The following is an 18840-nucleotide window of genomic DNA, read 5'->3' as shown; positions in this document are numbered from 1 at the left end:
TAATGGGGATGTCTGCCCCACTCAATAAAGTTAATAAAAATCATTGACTTGTATACATGAAATTATGGATGAATTTTATAATATACAGAATATTCCTTGATAAAGCTGTTTTAAAAAGATATTCTATGATTACTGATCTCTGAGTAGACTGCTGTTGGTTTACTAATTTACTTTCTAAAAAGTGCACATTACCAGGACTGATTCTATAAGCAATCTCTTTTCCTCTCTCTCTTTCTCACACACACACAGGCAAACACCACTTAATTACTCAATTCAGGGCAAAAGAAAGAGACAAAACTGGAGTCCTATTCAGTTCTCTTCTTTTTAGTCTCTCTACACCCTATGTAACCCAGAGAAAAGAGGGAGAGAAAGCATCTAGGCGGAACTTAGAGAAGGAAAACTTAGGATATATCACTCAAACCAAAGGAGAAAGGATAGAGGAAACCACTAAGGCTTAGGGGTGTGAATAGGAAAAGCAATATTGGGAAATACTATCACAGGCTGTAGAAGGGTTTATTGAGGGAACCACTACAGAATGGGGGAGAAGTGACTGGAATTACCAGGAGGTAAGAGGCCAGGGCTTGTGTATTTATCATAACTCTGTTTGAGAGAAGTCATTTTTTAAAGCCTAACCGGGACTTGCATTCTCACTTGATAAAAATGGTGGCTCAGTGGGGGAGATTTAATCCTCTGATTGTTGGATGATAATAAAAACATAGGAATGGTTAGCATTTGGGCAACCCTTATCTGTTCTGGAGTTGATTTCAGTGTGTGCCTGTGTCAGTCAAAGGGCAGAGAACCCCCACTCTATACCCTAGAAGGACATGGGGAAACCAGATCTCTGTGAATAGATGGATTAAAGCAGCAGACAAGTCATCAAATGGTTAAACAGAATTCTTAGGTGATTGTTAATAACCTTTTCATTAGGGACTAAACACTTGCATATTTCTGGGCTGGTATGACACTTCATTTTATGCCCACAGTGTGACTGGCAAGTTTCCGTGTACCCGGCAGCCTTGTAAGGCCTCAGAAACTGTGTACACACGAGTGTTGGGGGCTCACATGCTGCCTGTCTGGACAAAATGGATCCCCACTGAGGGCAGCTGTGCAGTCACCTTGCCATCTACAAAGCATTTCTTCCTTGTGGATTCTAATGGGAGCAAATTACCTTCCTTAAGAGCTCTAAACTACTAAGGAGTAGTTTAGTGAAAGAGAAGGTGGATGAAAAACTATATTTAGTGATTATTCCTCAAGTGCTTTTCTACTTCCACACTTTGTCTTATTCAATACTCATGATATTCCTGGGTGGTAGGCATCCTTTACAGTCTTTATTTTATGAAAGAAGAAACTAAAATTCACAAAGATTTAACAATTTTTCTATGACTATACAGCAGCAAGTGACATTCTGAATTTCAGCCCAAGTCTGTCTGACTCTGAGGCCCAGCACTGTCCACTATACCACAGCTGCCTCCTTAAGACAGGCCTCAAAAAAAGAGGATTTTTATCCCGTTGAGTTCCTCATAGTGTTCAGCTTGGAAAGCTACATCAGGCAGTCTCCCTAGGAGTTTTCAAGAATTCCATACTAGTTTCAAAATATCTTCAGTTTATACTATACTAATTCCTATATAATGTGAGTAACTACATTGATTATACTGTTTCCTTGGCCCCAGTGGTATCATTCAAAGAACATGCTGGAGATCTGAATTCTTGTCTCGCTTCCACCATTCCCTAATTCCATAGCTGTAGTAAGACCCTTCCTTTTTCTAGACCTCAATTTTCTCCTTTGTGCACAATGGAGACTGGGCTCTATGATCACTAGAACCATTTCCAACCTAATGTGCAATGAATGAAACCTACCTTTGCTGTAGACTCATTCTTGGTGACAGAGATCTCAAAGAGGAAGACAGAGAAGAAAACCAGAAATGGTCACTAGAACACAACTGAGTGAATAGGGATTGATTCTTGTCTAATCTATGCGATTTATTGATATTTTTATTCCCTTTTGGAATCAGCTTTGTTTAATCCTGAAATTTTAATCACATTTGATTAAATTTGCCTCTAAGGATCATTTTAAGATTATCAAGCTAAATCTAAGAAGGTAAGTTTCCCATATGTAGGGACAATAAAGAAACAGATTGTGGTGGACTTTTCTACTCAGGTATGTGTTGTCTTTGAAAACAGAACTCAGTAAATCGGTAACAATATTAAATATCATTATAGTGTTTAACAATATTGTACTGAAGAGCATATATGGAGAAAGATGAAAAAATCTGGGTTTAGTCAGAGACTTTTTTTTTCATGAAGTCTTTCCAATCACTGATCAATCTCTTCTTGATTCTGCCTCCCTGCTGTCTTGTATGAGATGTGTTTCTAATTTAGCCCTAGTCAAAAAATCATGCAGCAGTGATACTTAACCTTGATTTTATACTGGAATCACTTGGGGAGTTTTAAAAATACTGACACCTAGATCTTATCCCCAGAGATTCCGACTTAACTGTCTGTAGTGCAGCTTGGACATAGGAGATTGGTTTTTGTCTTTTTTTTTTAATTTCCTGTGATGACCAAATGTAGAGGGCTTCTAATATGCCAGCTTCCTGGGCGGAGTCCACAGACTCAAACCAAACTACATCGAAATTTACCTCATAAAAACCAATTAAAGGCTTTAGGTTCCAGACCAAAAAGGAATGGAGGCAATTCTCTATTCCTTCTACTGATTAAAGGTGGAATTTCTAGGCATTGTATATACGATTATGAGAAGACCCTAAAAGGTAGAGAGAGAAGAAGGTGGACCATCTAGGCGCCATAGAACTTGGTAAACAACACATGAGTGCCCTAGGTTTTCTTTTTGCCTCGTATATTTCAGATTGGGTGGCAAGAAAACCAGCAACATGGAAATATTAATAAGCATAGACCTAAAATGCTCCCAAGAAAAGCCTGCTCTCTCCAGCCAAAAGACAAGAAAAGCGGCAACTCGGTGATACAGAAAACTTTTAGACAATAACTGCCCTACCTCAGCCAAACATCATGGAAAAAACTATGGCATCATCTCCACACTACTGACAACAGTGGAGAAAGCCAAGACTTCCACCTTTGCCATGCTGTAATGAGGTGTCCCATCCTCTCTTGTAAAAGTGGTATCAGAGAAAATCAAGTGGGGACTGGAGACTGTTATCACCGCCCTGTGATAACAAGCATGTCTCTATGGTATCAGTTGGGGCCTAGCAGGGGTCTCGGATTCCACACCTACCCAGTGGTTTACAGGGCACTCTTCCAACTCCCTGCTCCACCAATGTCAGTGGGGGCTGAGTAAGATGCCAGAGTATTCTCTATCATCCAGAAGTTACAAGGCATTTTCCTACCCAAAGATGTCAGTGGAGACCACATGGGAAACAGTAAAAATGTGCTTCTCCTCCTTTTTGCCAGGGTGGTGTAATCAGAGACCTAGCAAAAAGCTAAAACTCTCAACTTTGCCTAGCAGTAAGAAGGCACTCATCTCTGGGGTGTCAAGGAAGGCTGAGTATGAGACTTAGATTTCTGTCCCCCACCTGGCACTATTGATGGCGTTACTCCACTTCCCCCATTTGTATGGTATCAGAGGAGGCCTGTTAAATAGAATATTTAAAAATTACCGAGGATCTAATGATACCTAAAATGTGCAGGATAATTTTTTTAACCATATATTATAGCAACAATGAGGAAAATCTCAAATAGGGAAAAAATAACCAATGTCAATATGGTGACACAGATCTTGATGTTATCCAAGAAAAATTTCAAAGCACCCATCATAAAAATTGTTGAATTCACGATTATATACTTGCTTCATAATTGAAAAATATATAAATGCTTTTCCTATAAAACTACCAAGGACATTCTTCACAGAATTAAAAAAAAACTATTTTAAAATTCATGTGGAACCAATAAAGAGCCTGAATAGCCAACCATTCCTGAGCAAAAAGAACAAAGCCAGAGGCCTCTTACAACAGTGAGATAACATCTTACAACAGTCAGAGTGGCTATTACTAAAAGGTCAAAAAATAACAAATGTAAGCAAGGTTGAAGAAAGCAAATGCTGATACACTGGTGGGAGTGTAAATGGGTTCAGGCATTGTGGAAAGCAGTGTGGTGGTTCCTCCAACAACTTAAAACAGAATTACCATTTAACCCAGCAATCTCATTCTTGGGTATATACTCAAAGTAATATCAATTGCTCTACCATAAAGACACATGCGTTCAGGGCCCGGCACAGTGGCTAATGCCTGTAATCCCAGCACTTTTGGAGGCCAAGAGATCGAGACCATCCTGGCAAACATGGTGAAACCCTGTCTCTATTAAAAATACAAAAATTAGCTGGGCGTAGTGGTGGGTGCCTGTAGTCCCAGTTACCTGAGAGGCTGACACAGGAGACTCACCTGAACCTGGGAGGCAGAGGTCGCATCACTGCACTCCAGCCTGGTGACAGAGCGAGACTCTTTCAAAAAGAAAAAGACACATGTATGCAAATAGGTTCATTGCAGCACTATTCACAATATCAAAGAAATGCAATAAACCTAAATATCCATCAGCAGTAGGCTGAATAAAGAAAGTGTGGTACATATACATCATGGAATACTATGCAGTCATAAGAAAGAATGAGATTATTTCTTTGGTAGCAGCATGGATGGAGTTGGAGTCCATTGTCTTCAGCAAACTAATGCAGCAGCAGAAAACCAAATACTGCATGTTCTCGCTTAAAAGTGGGAGATAAACAGTAAGAACACATGGATACAAAGAGGGGAACAACAGACACTAGGGCCTAATTGAGGGTGAGAAGAGGAAGAGGATCAGGAAAAAAAGTACCTATTGGGTACTATGCTTATTACATGGGTGGAAAAATAATCTGTACACAAATCTTATTACCTGGGTGGCAAAATAATCTGACACACAATTTACCTATTTAACAAACCTGCACATGTACCCTTGTACCTAAAATGATACATGGAAATACAAATGAAAATAAATAAAAATACAGCAAAAAAGCCAAATAAAACTTTTAGAACAGAAAAATAAAATATTTGTAATTTTATTTTTTATTTTTTATGAAAGAAAGAGAAAGAGAAAGGGGGAGAGAGAACAGGAGTCTTGCTCTATTGCCTAGGCTAAAATGCAATCTAAAAATAGGTATTAAAAACCTCTTTTATGCTGATAATTGTGCTTAACAGTGGAGACAGGAAGGAATAAGGGAAGAAAATAACTAACAAACAGCCAACCAATATTTTATTTAAGTCTGTGAAATGCTATGCAAATGCTGAAGAGTGATTTGCTTCCAATTATGTGGTCACTTTCAAAATAGGTGTAATGTGATACTGAGAAAAATGTATGTTCTGTGGACCTGGGGTGAAGAATTCTATGAATATTCACTGAGTTTACTTGTTCCAGGTCTGAGTTCTAATCATACATGTCTCTGTTAATTTTCTTTCTCATTGATCTAATATTAACAATATGGTTTCAAAGTCTCCCACTATTATTGTGCGGGAGTCCAAGTCTCTTTATAAGTCATTAAGAACTTGTCTTATGTATCCGGGTGCTTCTATATTGGGTGCATATATATTTATGATCATTGATTCCTGTTGTTGCATTGGTCATTTTACCATTATGTAATGTCCTTCTTGTTTCTTTTAGTCTTTGTTACTATTAAAGTCTATTTTGTCAGAGACAAAAGTTACAACTCCTGTTTTTATTTTGCTCTCCATTTGATTGGTGAGTCTTCCTCCAATCCTTTTTTTTTTGAGTCTTTGTGTGTCTTTGCTTATGATATGGATCTGGATACAGTGTACCAATGGGTTTTGACTTTTTATTCAATTTGCCTATCTGTGTCTTTGATTCAGGCATTTAATCCATTTAAATTTAGGATTAATATTGATATTTGTGAGTTTAATATTGTCATTTAATGGTAGCTGGCTATTTTACCCATTAATTGATATAGATTCTTCATTATGGAGATACTCTTTACCTTTTGGTAAGTTTTGGGGATGACTGATGCTGGTTGTTCCTTTTTGTGTGTAATGCTTCTTTCAGAAGCTCTTGTAAAGCAGGCCTGGTGGTGACAAAATCTCTGAGTGCTTGCTGGTTTGCAAAAAATTTCATTTTTCCTCCATTTATGAAGCTTAGTTTGGCTGGATATGAGATTCTGGGTTGAAAATTCTTTTCTTTGAGGATATGAAATATTGACCTCTACTTTCTTCTAGTTTGTAGGGTTTCAGCTGAGAGATCTGCTGTGAGTCTGATAGGCTTCCCTTTATGGGTAACCCGGCCTTTCTCTCTAGCTGCCCTTAGAATTTTCTCCTTTATTTCAGCCCTGGTGAATCTAACGATTATGTGCCTTGGGGATGCTCTACTTGAGGAATATCCTTGTGGTGTTCTCTGTATTACCTGGAGTTGAGTATTGTCCTGCATTACTAGGTTAGGAAAGTTTTCCTGAATAATATTCTGAAGAATATTTTCCAGCTTGGATTCATTCTCTTGATGACATCCATGTACACCTATCAAATGTAAATTAGGTCTTTTCACATAGTCCCATATTTCTTGCAGACTTTGCTCATTCCTTTTTACTCTTTCTTCTCTAATCTTGTCTTCTCATTTCATTTCATTAAGTTGGTCTTCGACCTCTGATATCCTTTCTTCTGCTTGATCAATTTGACTGTTAAAACCTGTGCATACTTTGCAGAGTTCTCATATTGTATTCTTCAGTTCCATTAATTCACTTATATTCCTCTCTAAATTGTCTATTCTCATTAGGATTTCGTCAAACCTTTTTTTTTTAAGTTTCTTAGTTTCTTTACATTGGGCTAGAACATGTTCTTTTAACTCAGAGAAGTTTCTTATTATCCACCTTCTGAAGCCTAATTCTGTTAATGGAATGCACTCACTCATTCTCCATCAGGCCTTGTTCCCCTTTTGATGAAGAACAGTGATCCCCTGTAGAGGTAGAGGCATTCTGATTTTGGGTATTCTCAGCCTTTCTGCGCTGGTTTCTTCCCATGATTGTAAATTTATCCACCTGTTGTTTTTGTAACTACCGACTTTCAAATTAGGTCTCTGAGTGGATGGCCAACTTGTTAATTCCCAGTGCTGGAATCTGAGCAACCCACTGCGCCAGCTAAAACAGCAGCATTAAGCTTCATGGTGCTTTTCTGCCCAGGAATCTCTGGTCTGGCTTCCCTCTTGAGTCCCTGTTTCAATCAATCAGCTGAATAGGTGACTCTGCCTTCCCGAAGCTCCCAACATTGACCAAAAGGGGACCCAGTCTCGTTTACTCTGCACTGAGCACCACCATGTCGGCCACAATAGTGGCACTTGCGACCCGTGGGGCTCCTCCACTTGGAATCTCCTGGCCCATGAGCAACAAAAATTTGTCTGAAAGTGTGGCATCCTCTCATTCTCTGTGCTTTCACTGGGAGCTACAATCCTGAGCTGCTAGTAATCAGTCATCTTGGATCTCTCTCTCCAATATCTGTAATTTTAAAAAGGCTCAGTGGATATACTCAAGAGAAGAATGGATAAGACAAAAAAGAATCAGTGAACTTAAAGATAAAGCAATATTAATTATCCAATTTGAACAACAGAGAAAGGATGGACTGGAAAAGGAAATGAACAGAGACTCAGAGACCTGTGGGACCATAAAAAAAAGATCTGACATTCAAATCATTGGTGTCCCAGGAGGAAAGGTGAAAATGGGTGAGGCTGCCACAGTATTCAAAAACATAATAGCTAAAATTTCCCAAATTTGGCAAAAAGACCACAACCAACAGATTAAAGAAGATGAACAAACCCCCCACAAAATAAAAACTGCAGAAGTTTATGCCAAGGCACCATATAATTATCATCAAACTTCTGAAAAACAGCAAGAGGGAGACAACAATTTACCTATAAAGGAAAAACTATTGGAATGACAGAAGATTTTTTTTCATCAGAAGCCATGCTAGCCATATAGAATTGGCACAGTATGTTTTGAGTTTTGCCAACCCTAAAATCTGTATCCAGTGAAAGTATCTTTCAAGAATGAAGAATATATAATAGCACTTTAAGAAATAGAAAACCTAAGTAAATTTGTCATTAGCAGACCTACCCTAAAAAAATGACAGAGTTCTTTTACAGAACAGAAGTAATAAAAGAAGGGATCTTGGACCATCAAGGAGAAAAAAAGAAAAAAAAAAGAAAAGCAAAACAATGGGTAAATACAATGCAATAGATTTTCCTTCTTTTGAGTTTTTTTTAATTTTTTTTATGGTTAAAGAAAAATTACGATAGTATCTGATGTGTTTCTCAATATATGTATAAAAAATTTAAGACAATTATTAAAATAGAATAATTTTTAAAAACACAAAACAAGATGAGATCGTGATTCTTTACCCAAAAAGGCAAAATATCAGCTCAGTAGCTTTTGATAAGTCATGTATATATACTCTAATAGCCGGAGAAATAACTTCAAAAATCTGCATAAGGATATACACTCAAAAACACTACAGAATGGAAAGACTTCCCCAATGGTACAATGAGGTGCTCAGTGGATCTTCTCCATAACAAAACAAGTATTAATCTGGAAAGATTATATAAAACTATCAATATCTCTGGAAATTGTCCTAACACCTTTCAGAAAATGGAGAAATATGTATTTCAAGAAAATCTACTAAATCTCTATAAAAACAGTGAAAGTCTATGGCATTTAAACCACAAACCACTTCCTTCCCCTTTTAGGTTAAGTGTGATGATAGTTCTGTAACAGGTAGTCATGGCCAAAAGACATTGCTCCCTCTCTTTTCAATGCCCAGTCTAGGGCTTCAGTTCTTCCCTTGGAAGGGCATACCACTGTCATTTATCAGCTCTCAGCTCTGTGTTAAATACACTTTAAGGAACTGTAGCCAAGAGGTCTGTGTCCGTCTTCTTGACCAAGGCTTCCTACTCAGTGTAGAATGTCTATTTAAAGTATGACAGGTGAGGACTGCTGTACCCTAATTGCCCACACCTGAACTCACTCTTAAGGTAAATAATCCATGATGGGAGAGGCAAGCCAAGAAAATCAGGGATTCCCAGCCTTATTTAGTACTCTGTTTATAAAGGAGGAAAATTACTTCAGGAAGAGTGGACCAGAGAAAAACTTGAAGTATAATAACAAAAAAGTTATTTGTTTAAATAATAATAATTTTAATCACCAGTTTTGATTTTGTTCAATGTTTACCCAGTGATTGTTTTGATAAGCAGAAAGAGAAATTGAAGAAAAAGTGCTTCAACTTTAAAGTACACTGTAAAATAATACTTTATGGGTTTTACCTGATTTATCTAAAACTGAATTTTAGTCAAGATTGATTTGAAATTTTTTTTAGAGACCAGTGAGCCAATTAACCAGCACACTATAGCAGAAAGATTATAGCTTGGGCTAAGGAAGTGGACTCAGGTCAGACTAACTGGCTTCAAACTCAAGCTCAAATGATTATCTTTTGACTGTACAAAAAAATCAGTGTATCTCCTTTTCCCACTTTCTGCTTGTAAAATGAGGATGAGGCCAGTAATACTTATTTCATAATGGCATGAGGATTTAGTGAGTTTATTTTTACTGCTTAGAGTAGTGCCTTATATTCAATGATAATCAAAATTGAGCACACTGTATTTCCCTTAAAAAAAGATACTCATACATGCATGTTTACAGCAGCACAATTTGCAATTGCAAAAATGTGAAACCAACCCAAATGCCTATCAATCAACGACTGGATAAAAAAACTGTGATATATATACACTATGGAATACTATTTAGCCATATAAATGAATAAATTACTGGCATTCACAGTGACCTAGATAAGACTGGTGACTATCATTCTTAGTGAAGTAACTCTGGAATGAAAAACCACACATTGTATGTTCTCACTGATAAGCTGGGTCTAAGCTATGGTAATGCAAAGGCATAAGAACGTCAAAATGGACTTTGGGGACCCAGGTGGAAAAAGTGGTAATGGTGTGAGAGATAAAAGACTTCAAATAAAAGGAGGACTCAAGATGGCGCTGGGAGAACAACCCAGGATTGAAGCTCTCGCTGGATGCGCGGAGAGAGTGAGTCGGGGACGCATTTCCAGACGGATCTTAGTTGCCCACAGAACGGGGAAATTCCCAGGTATAAAAGAGACACAAGACACCAGGCAGAGGTCTTGGCTGGTGTAGCCAGCAGCCGGTGTGGCTGTGGCTCATGCCGGAGCACAGAGGCGCTCCACAGCGCTCCATACAAAAGCGCACTGTTACGGGTGCCTTGTTGAAAAGGCAAACTGAGACATGAGAGGGATGAACTTGAGACTGAACGGGACTTGGACAGTGAGCCAGCCCAGAAAATCCCAGGGACAGCATTTGGGGTAGCGCAAAATGGCGATTCCAAGCGCTCCGGGTGAGGAGGTTTTCTTAAAGCACAGCTTTGTGCGGGAGGGGCGTCCACCATTATCGAGGCCATAAGCCCCTACTGAGATACACGCCCACTGCTGACACAGACTGCTGTTGCCGAGGCAACCCAGTACAACAGAGAGACTCTGCCGCAGGGTGGAGCTCATGGAAACAGGGCAGAAACCGCAGCAGAAGGCCAGAGCCTGCAGCAACAGAGCGAACCTCACACCAGCAGGGCAGAGCCTCAGCAGGCAAATAGTGACTAGACTGCCTCCTAGCTGGTCAGAACAGTGAGACGGACACTCACAAGGAAAGCCCCAACCCCACCCCCAGACAGAGCATTTGAGAAAAAACAGGTTTTTTTTATGAGTTCTGTTGCAGCAGAATTAAACATAGCAGCCTAACAGCCCTGAATGAACAACACAGCTCACAGCTCAGCACTTGAGCTCCTACAAAGTACAGACTGTCTCCTCAAGCAGCTCCCTGACCCCTCTATATCCAAAAGACTGACATTTGGCAGGCATCATTCTGGGACAAAGATAGCAGAAAAAGAAACTGGTAGCATCCCTCACTGTCCCGCAGCTGCTATAGGTGCACCCCAGACAAGCAGGGCATGGAGTGGACCTCAGCAGTTGTACAGGGGCTAGACTGGTAGAAGAAAAACCAAGTAACAGGAATACTTCATCATCAACAATCTGGGTGTCCACTCAGAGACCCAATCGAAAAGTCAGCAACTACACAGATGACAGGTGGATAAATCCACAAAGATGGGAAGAAACCAGCACAAAAAGGAGAAAAACACCCAAAACCAGAACACCTCGCTACCTAGAAAGGACCAAAACTCCTCACCAGCAAGGGAACAAAGCTGGATGGAGAATGACTGTGACGAAATGACGGAATTAGACTTCAGAAGGTGGATAACGAGAAACTTTTGTGAGCTAAAAGAACATGTTTTAAATCAATGCAAAGAAACTAAGAACCTTGAAAAAAGATATGAATAAAGATTTGAGGAAATGATAACCAGAATAGATACCTTAGAGAGGAATATGAATGAATTAAAGGAGCTGAAAAACACAATACGAGAACTTCACGAAGCATGCACAAGTTTCAATAGCAGAAGAAATATCTGAAGTCGAAGATCAACTCAATGAAATAAAACGAGAAACCAAGATCAGAGAAAAAGGTGCAAAAAGGAATGAACAAAGTCTCCAAGAAAGGTGGGACTATGTGAAGAGGCCTAACCTATGTTTGATAGGTGTACCAGAATGTGACGATGAGAATGAGTCCAAGCTGGAAAATACTCTTCAGGATATTATCCAGGAAAATTTCCCCCACCTAGCAAGACAGGCCAACACTCAATTGCAGGAAATACAAAGAACACCACAAAGATACTCTGCAAGAAGAGCAACCCCAAGGCACAGAATAGTCAGATTCAAAAAGGTTGAAATAAAGGAGAAAATACTAAGGGCAGCCAGGGAGAAAGGTCAGGTCACCCACAAAGGGAAGCCCATCAGACTCACAGCAGATCTCTCAGCAGAAGCTCTACAAACCAGAAGAGAGTGGGGGCCAATATTCAACATCCTTAAAGAAAAGAATTTTCAACACAAATTTTTATATCCAGCCAAACTGAGCTTCAGAAGTAAAGGAAAAATAAAATCCTTTGTGAACAAGCAAGTACTCAGAGATTTTGTCACCACCAGGCCTGCTTTACAAGAGCTCCTGAAAGAGGCACTACACATAGAAAGGAACAACCAGTACCAGCCATTCCAAAATCACACTAAATGCTAAAAAGCATCAACATAATGAAGAATCTACAACAACTAATGGGCAAAACAGCCAGCTAGCATCAAAATGGCAGTATTCAATTTACACATAACAATATTAACCCTAAATGTAAATGGACTAAATGCACCAATCAAAAGACACAGACTGGCAAGTTGGATAAAAAGCCAAAACCCATCAGTGTGCTGTATCCAGGAAACCCATCTCACACTCAAGAATACACAAAGGCTCAAAATAAAGGGATGGGGGAAGATTTACTAAGCAAATGGAGAGCAAAAGAAAGCAGGAGTTGCAATTCTCATCTCTGATAAAATAGACGTTAAAGCAGCAAAGATCAAAAAAGACAAAGAAGGCCATTACATAATGGTAAAAGGATCGATACAACAAGAAGAGGTAACAATCCTAAACATACATGGACCCAATACAGGAGCACCCAGATACATAAGGCTAGTTTTTAACGACTTACAAAGAGACTTAGACTCCCACACAATAATAGTGGGAGATTTTAACACTCCACTGTCAATATTAGACAGATCAACCAGACAGAAAATCAACAACGATATCCAGGGCTTAAACTCAGACCTGGAGCAAGCAAACCTGATAGACATTTACAGAACTCTCCACCCCAAATCCACAGAATATACATTCTTCTCAGCACCACATCACACCTACTCTAAAATTGACCACAAAATTGGAAGTAAAGCACTGCTCAGCACATGCAAAACAACTGAAATCATAACAAACAGCCTCTTAGACCACAGTGCAATCAAGTTAGAACTCAGAATTCAGAAACCAACACAGAACCACACAGCTTCATGGAAACTGAACAACTGGCTCTTGAATGTTGACTGGATAAACAACGAAATGAAGGCAGAAATAAAGAAGTTCTTCGAAACCAATGAGAACGAAGACACAACATGCCAGAAACTCTGGGACACATTTAAAGCTGTCTCTAGAGGAAAGTATATAGCAATAAGTGCCCACATGAGGAGAATGGAGAGATCCAAAATTGACACCCTATTGTCAAAATTGAAAGAGCTAGAGGAGCAAGATCAAAAAAACTCAAAACCCAGCAGAAGACAAGAAATAACTAAGATCAGAGCTGAACTGAAGGAGATTGAGACACGAAAAATTCTCCAAAAAATCAATAAATCCAAGAGCTGCTTTTTTGTAAAGATCAACAAAATAAACAAACCACTAGCCAGATTGATTAAAAATAAAAGAGAGAACAACCAAATAGATGCAATAAAAAATGATAAAGGGGAAATCACCACAGATTCCACAGAAATTCAAACCATCATCAGAGAATATTACAAACAACTCTATGCACATAAACAGGTAACCTGGAAGAAATGGATAAATTCCTAGATTCCTGTGTCCTCCCAAGCCTAAACAAGGAGGAAGCTGAAACTATGAATAGACCAGTAACAAGGTCAGAAGTCGAGGCAGCAATTAAGAGCCTACCACTCAAAAAAGCCCAGGTCCAAATGGGTTCACAGCTGAATTCTACCATACAGACAAAGAGGAGCTGGTACCATTTCTTCTGAAACTATTCCAAATAATTCAAAAAGAAGAAATCCTTCACAAATCATTCTATGAGACCAATATCATCCTGATACCAAAACCCGGCAGAGACCCAACAAGAAAAGAAAACTTCAGGCCAGTATCCATGATGAACATAGATGCAAAAATCTTCAATAAAATATTGGCAAGCCGATTGCAACAGCAAATCAAAAAACTTACTCATCATGATCAAGTAGGATTCATCCCGGGCATGCAAGGCTGGTTCAACATACGCAAGTCCATAAATGTAATTCACCACATAAACAGAACCAAACACAAAAACCACATGATTATCTCAATTGACGCAGAGAAGGCATTTGACAAAATTCAACAGCCCTTTATGCTAAAAACCCTCAATAAACTCGGTATCGATGGAACGTATCTCAAAGTAATAAAAGCTATTTATGAAAAACCAACAGCCAATATCATACTCAATGGGAACAAACTGGAAGCATTCCCTTTGAAATCCGGCACTAGACAAGGATGCCCTCTCTCACCACTCCTATTCAATATAGTACTGGAAGTTCTAGCCACTGCAATCAGGCAAGAAAGAGAAATAAAGTGTATTCAAATAGGAAAGGTGGAAGCCAAATTGTCTCTATTTGCAGATGACATGAGAGTATACCTAGAAGACCCCATCGCCTCAGCCCAAAAACTCCAGAAACTGATAAGCAACTTCAGCAAAGTCTCAGGATATAAAATCAATGTGCAAAAATCACAAGCCTTCCTCTACACCAATAACAGACTTAAAGAAAGCCAAATCAAGAACGAACTGCCATTCACAATTGCTACAAAAAGAATAAAATACCTAGGAATACAACTCACAAGGAACTTAAGGGACCTCTTGAAGGAAAACTAGAAACCACTGCTCAACGAAATCAGACAGGACAAAAACAGATGGAGAGACATTCCATGTTCATGGTTAGGAAGAATTAATATCATAAAAATGGCTATACTGCTCAAAGTAATTTACAGAATCAATGCTATACCCATCAAGCTACCATTGACTTTCTTCACAGAACTGGAAAAAACCACCATGAACTTCATATGAAACCAAAAGAGAGCCCGCATAGCCAAGTCAATTCTAAGCAAAAAGAACACAGCAGAAGGGGTGGGAGGGGGGGCATCACACTACCGGATTTCAAACTATACTTCAAGGCTACAGTAATCAAAACAGCATGGTACTGGTACCAAAACAGAGATATAGACCAATGGAACAGAAAAGGCATCAGAGGCAACACAACATATCTACAACCATCCAATCTTTGATAAACCCGACAAAAACAAGCAATGGGGAAAGGATTCCCTGTTCAACAAATTGTGCTGGGATAACTGGCTAGCCATGTGCAGAAAGCAGAAACTGGACCCCTTCCTGACACCTTACACTAAAATTAACTCCAGATGAATTAAAGACTTAAACATAAGACCTGGCACCATAAAAACCCTAGAAGAATATCTAGGCAAAACCATCCAGGACATAGTAGGCAAGGACTTCATGAACAAAACACCAAAAGCATTGGCAACAAAAGCCCAAACAGACAAATGGTACCTAATGAAACTCCACAGCTTCTGCACAGCAAAAGAAACAGTCTCTAGTGTGAATCGGCAACCAACAGAATGGGAAAAAATGTTTGCAGTTTACCCATCTGACAAAGGGCTGATATCCAGAATTTACAAAGAACTCAAACAGATTTACAGGAAAAAAACAAACAAGCCCATTCAAAAGTGGGCAAAGGATATGAACAGACACTTTACAAAAGAAGACCTATATGACGCCAACAATCATATGAAAAAATGCTCATCGTCACTGGTCATCAGAGAGATGCAAATCAAAACCACATTGAGATACCATCTCACGCCAGTTAGAATGGCGATCATTAAAAAATCTGGAGACAACAGATGCTGGAGAGGATGTGGAGAAAAAGGAACACTTTTACACTGTTGGTGGGAGTGTAAATTAGTTCAACCATTGTGGAAGACGGTGTGGCGATTCCTCAAGGACTTAGAAATAGAAATTCCATTTGACCCAGCAATCCCATTACTGGATGTATATCCAAAAGACTATAAATCGTTCTACTATAAGGACACATGTACACGAATGTTCATTGCAGCACTGTTTGCAATAGCAAAGACCTGGAATCAACCCAAATGCCCATTGATAATAGACTGGATTGGAAAAATGTGGCACATATACACCATGGAATATTATGCAGCAATCAGAAATGATGAGTTTGTGTTGTTTGTAGGGACATGGATGAATCTGGAGAACATCATCCTCAGCAAACTGACACAAGAACAGAAAATGAAACACCACTTATTCTCACTCATAGGCAGGTGATGAAAAATGAGAACACATGGACACAGGGAGGGGAGTACTAAACACTGGGGTCTATTGGGGGGAAAAGGGGAGGGCCAGTGGGAGGGGGAGGTGGGGAGGGATAACCTGGGGATAAATGCCAAATGTGGGTGAAGGGGAGAAAGGAAGCAAAACACACTGCCATGTGTGTACCTATGCAACTGTCTTGCATGCTCTGCTCATGTACCCCAAAACCTAAAATGCAATAAAAAATTAAAAAAATAAAAAAATCAGAAATTCCATTTGACCCAGCAATCCCATTACTGGGTATATATTCAAAGGACTATAAATCGTTCTACTATAAGGACACATGTACACGAATGTTCATTGCAGCACTGTTTACAATAGCAAAGACCTGGAATCAACCCAAATGCCCATTGATGACAGACTGGATTGGGAAAATGTGGCACATATACACAATGGAATATTATGCAGCAATCAGAAATGATGAGTTTGTGTCGTTTGTAGGGACATGGATGAATCTGGAGAGCATCATTCTCAGCAAACTGACACAAGAACAGAAAATGAAACACCGCATGTTCTCACTCATAGGTGGGTGATGAAAAATGAGAACACATGGACACAGAGAGAAGAGTACTAAACACTGGGGTCTATTGGGGGGAAAAGGGGAGGGCCAGGGGGAGGGTGAGGTGGGGAGGGATAGCCTGGGGAGAAATGCCAAATGTGGGTGAAGGGGAGAAAGGAAGCAAAACACACTGCCATGTGTGTACCTATGCAACTGTATTGCATGCTCTGCACATGTACCCCAAAACCTAAAATGCAATAAAAAACTTAAAATAAAAATAAAAAATAAAAGATAAAAGACTTCAAATAGGGTACAGCATATACTGCTAAGGTGATAGGTGCACCAAAATCTCAAAATCAACACTAAAAACCTAACTTTTGTAACTAAACACTGCCTGTTCCCCAATAATCTATGAAAATGAAACAATAAATAAATAAATAAAGGCCTTTTCTGCATCCTTTGAAATAATCATGTTGTTTTTGTCTTTACATCTGTTTATATGATTAATCACCTTTATTGATTTGCATATCTTTAACCAACCTTGCATCCCAGGGATGAAGCCTCCTTGATCATGGTTGATAAGCTTTCTGATGTGCTGCTGGATTCAGTTTGCCAGTATTTTGCTAAGAATTGTTGCATTGATGTTCATCAATGATATTGCCCTGAAGTTTTTGTTATTGTTATATCTCTGCCAGGTTTTAGTATCAGGGTGATGCTGGACTCAATGAATGAGTCAGGGGGGAGTCTCTTCTTTTCATTGTTCTGAAACAGCTTCAGTAGAAATCATACCAGCTCTTCTTTGTACCTCTGGTAGAATTCAGCTGTGAATCTCTCTGGTCATTTCAGAACTTGTCACTGGTGTATTCAGAGATTCAGTTTCATTCTTGGTCAGTCTTGAGAAGGTGTATGTGTCCAGAAACTTATTCATCCCTTCTAGATTTTTTAGTTTATATAAATAGAATTGTTTATTAGTATTCTCTGATGGTTGTTTGTATTTCTGTTGGGTCAGTGGTGATATCACACTTACCATTCCTGATTGTGTTTATTTGAATCTTCTCATGGATGGGAGTGAAAGGGGAGACTGAATACAGCACCTTCAACTGAAATATCTAGGAGATTGCATTGGAAAGAATTAGGGAAATAACTTGTCACATGGATAAGAAAGAAAAGCAGGGTGGGTCATCCTTGTGCAGGGACCATGCTAATCTTCTCTGTATCAATCCAATTTTAGTATATGTGTCTCTTACGTTTTTCAGTTCAGCTCTGATCTTGATTATGTCTTGTCTTCTGATACGTTTGGAGTTTGTTTGCTGTTAGGTTAACTTAAGATCTTTCTAGTTTTTTGATATGGACATTTAGTGCTGTAAATTGCCCTCTTAACACTGCTTTAACTTCCCCAAGATTCTGGTACATTGTCTCTTTGTTCTCATTACTTTCAAAGAAACTTTTGATTTCTGCCTTAATTTTATTATTTACCCAAGAGTCATTCAGAAGTAGATTAGTCAGTTTCCATGTAGTCGTGTGGTTTTCAGTAAACTTTTAAATCTTGATTTCTAATTTGTACTGTGGTGTGAGAGACTGCTATAATTTCAGTTCTGTTGCATTTCCTTAGGAGTCCTTTACTCCCAATTATGTGATCAATTTTAGAGTAAGTGTTGTGTGGTGATGAGAAGAACACATATTCTGCTGTTATGTGGTAGAGTTTTGCATATATTTATTAGGTCTGCTCAATCCAGAGCTGAGTTAAAGTTTTGTATGTCTTTGTTGATTTTCTGTCTTGATAATCTGTCTAACATTGTCTGTGGGGTATTAAAGTTCACTTTTATTATGTGGGAGTCTAAGTCTCTTTGAAGGTCTCTAAGAACTTGCTTTATAAATGTGAGTGCTCCTGCACTGGGTGCATATGTATTTAGTATAGTTAGTTCTTCTTGTTGAATTGAATCATTTGCCATTATATAATGTCCTTCTTTGTCTTTTCTTTTTTATCTTTTTTGGTTTAAAGCCTGTTTTTCCAGAAACTAGAAATGTTCCTACATGTCCCCTGCTTCCTTCTGTTTTCCATTTGCTTGGTAAATTTTCCTCAATTCCTTTATTTTGAGCCTATGTGTCTGCATGTGAGATGGATTTCTTGAAGACAGCATGACAATGGATCTTGGTTCTTTATTTAGCTTGCCACTCTGTGTCTTTCAAATGGGACATTTAGTTAATTTACATT

At 38.9% G+C, this 18840-nt stretch overlaps 1 pseudogene; it reads right to left on the bottom strand.

The window, feature by feature from the left end:
- Nucleotides 1–17781: 17781 nt before the first annotated feature.
- Nucleotides 17782–17872, bottom strand: LOC118150765 (U6 spliceosomal RNA; annotated as a pseudogene).
- Between the last annotated feature and the right edge of the window lie 968 nt (nucleotides 17873–18840).

This window comes from Callithrix jacchus, chromosome X (assembly GCF_049354715.1).
Source record: "Callithrix jacchus isolate 240 chromosome X, calJac240_pri, whole genome shotgun sequence".
Taxonomy (NCBI): domain Eukaryota; kingdom Metazoa; phylum Chordata; class Mammalia; order Primates; family Cebidae; genus Callithrix; species Callithrix jacchus.
The sequence above is the reverse complement of the archived record's forward strand: the minus strand, read 5'-3'. Positions and strand labels throughout refer to the sequence as shown.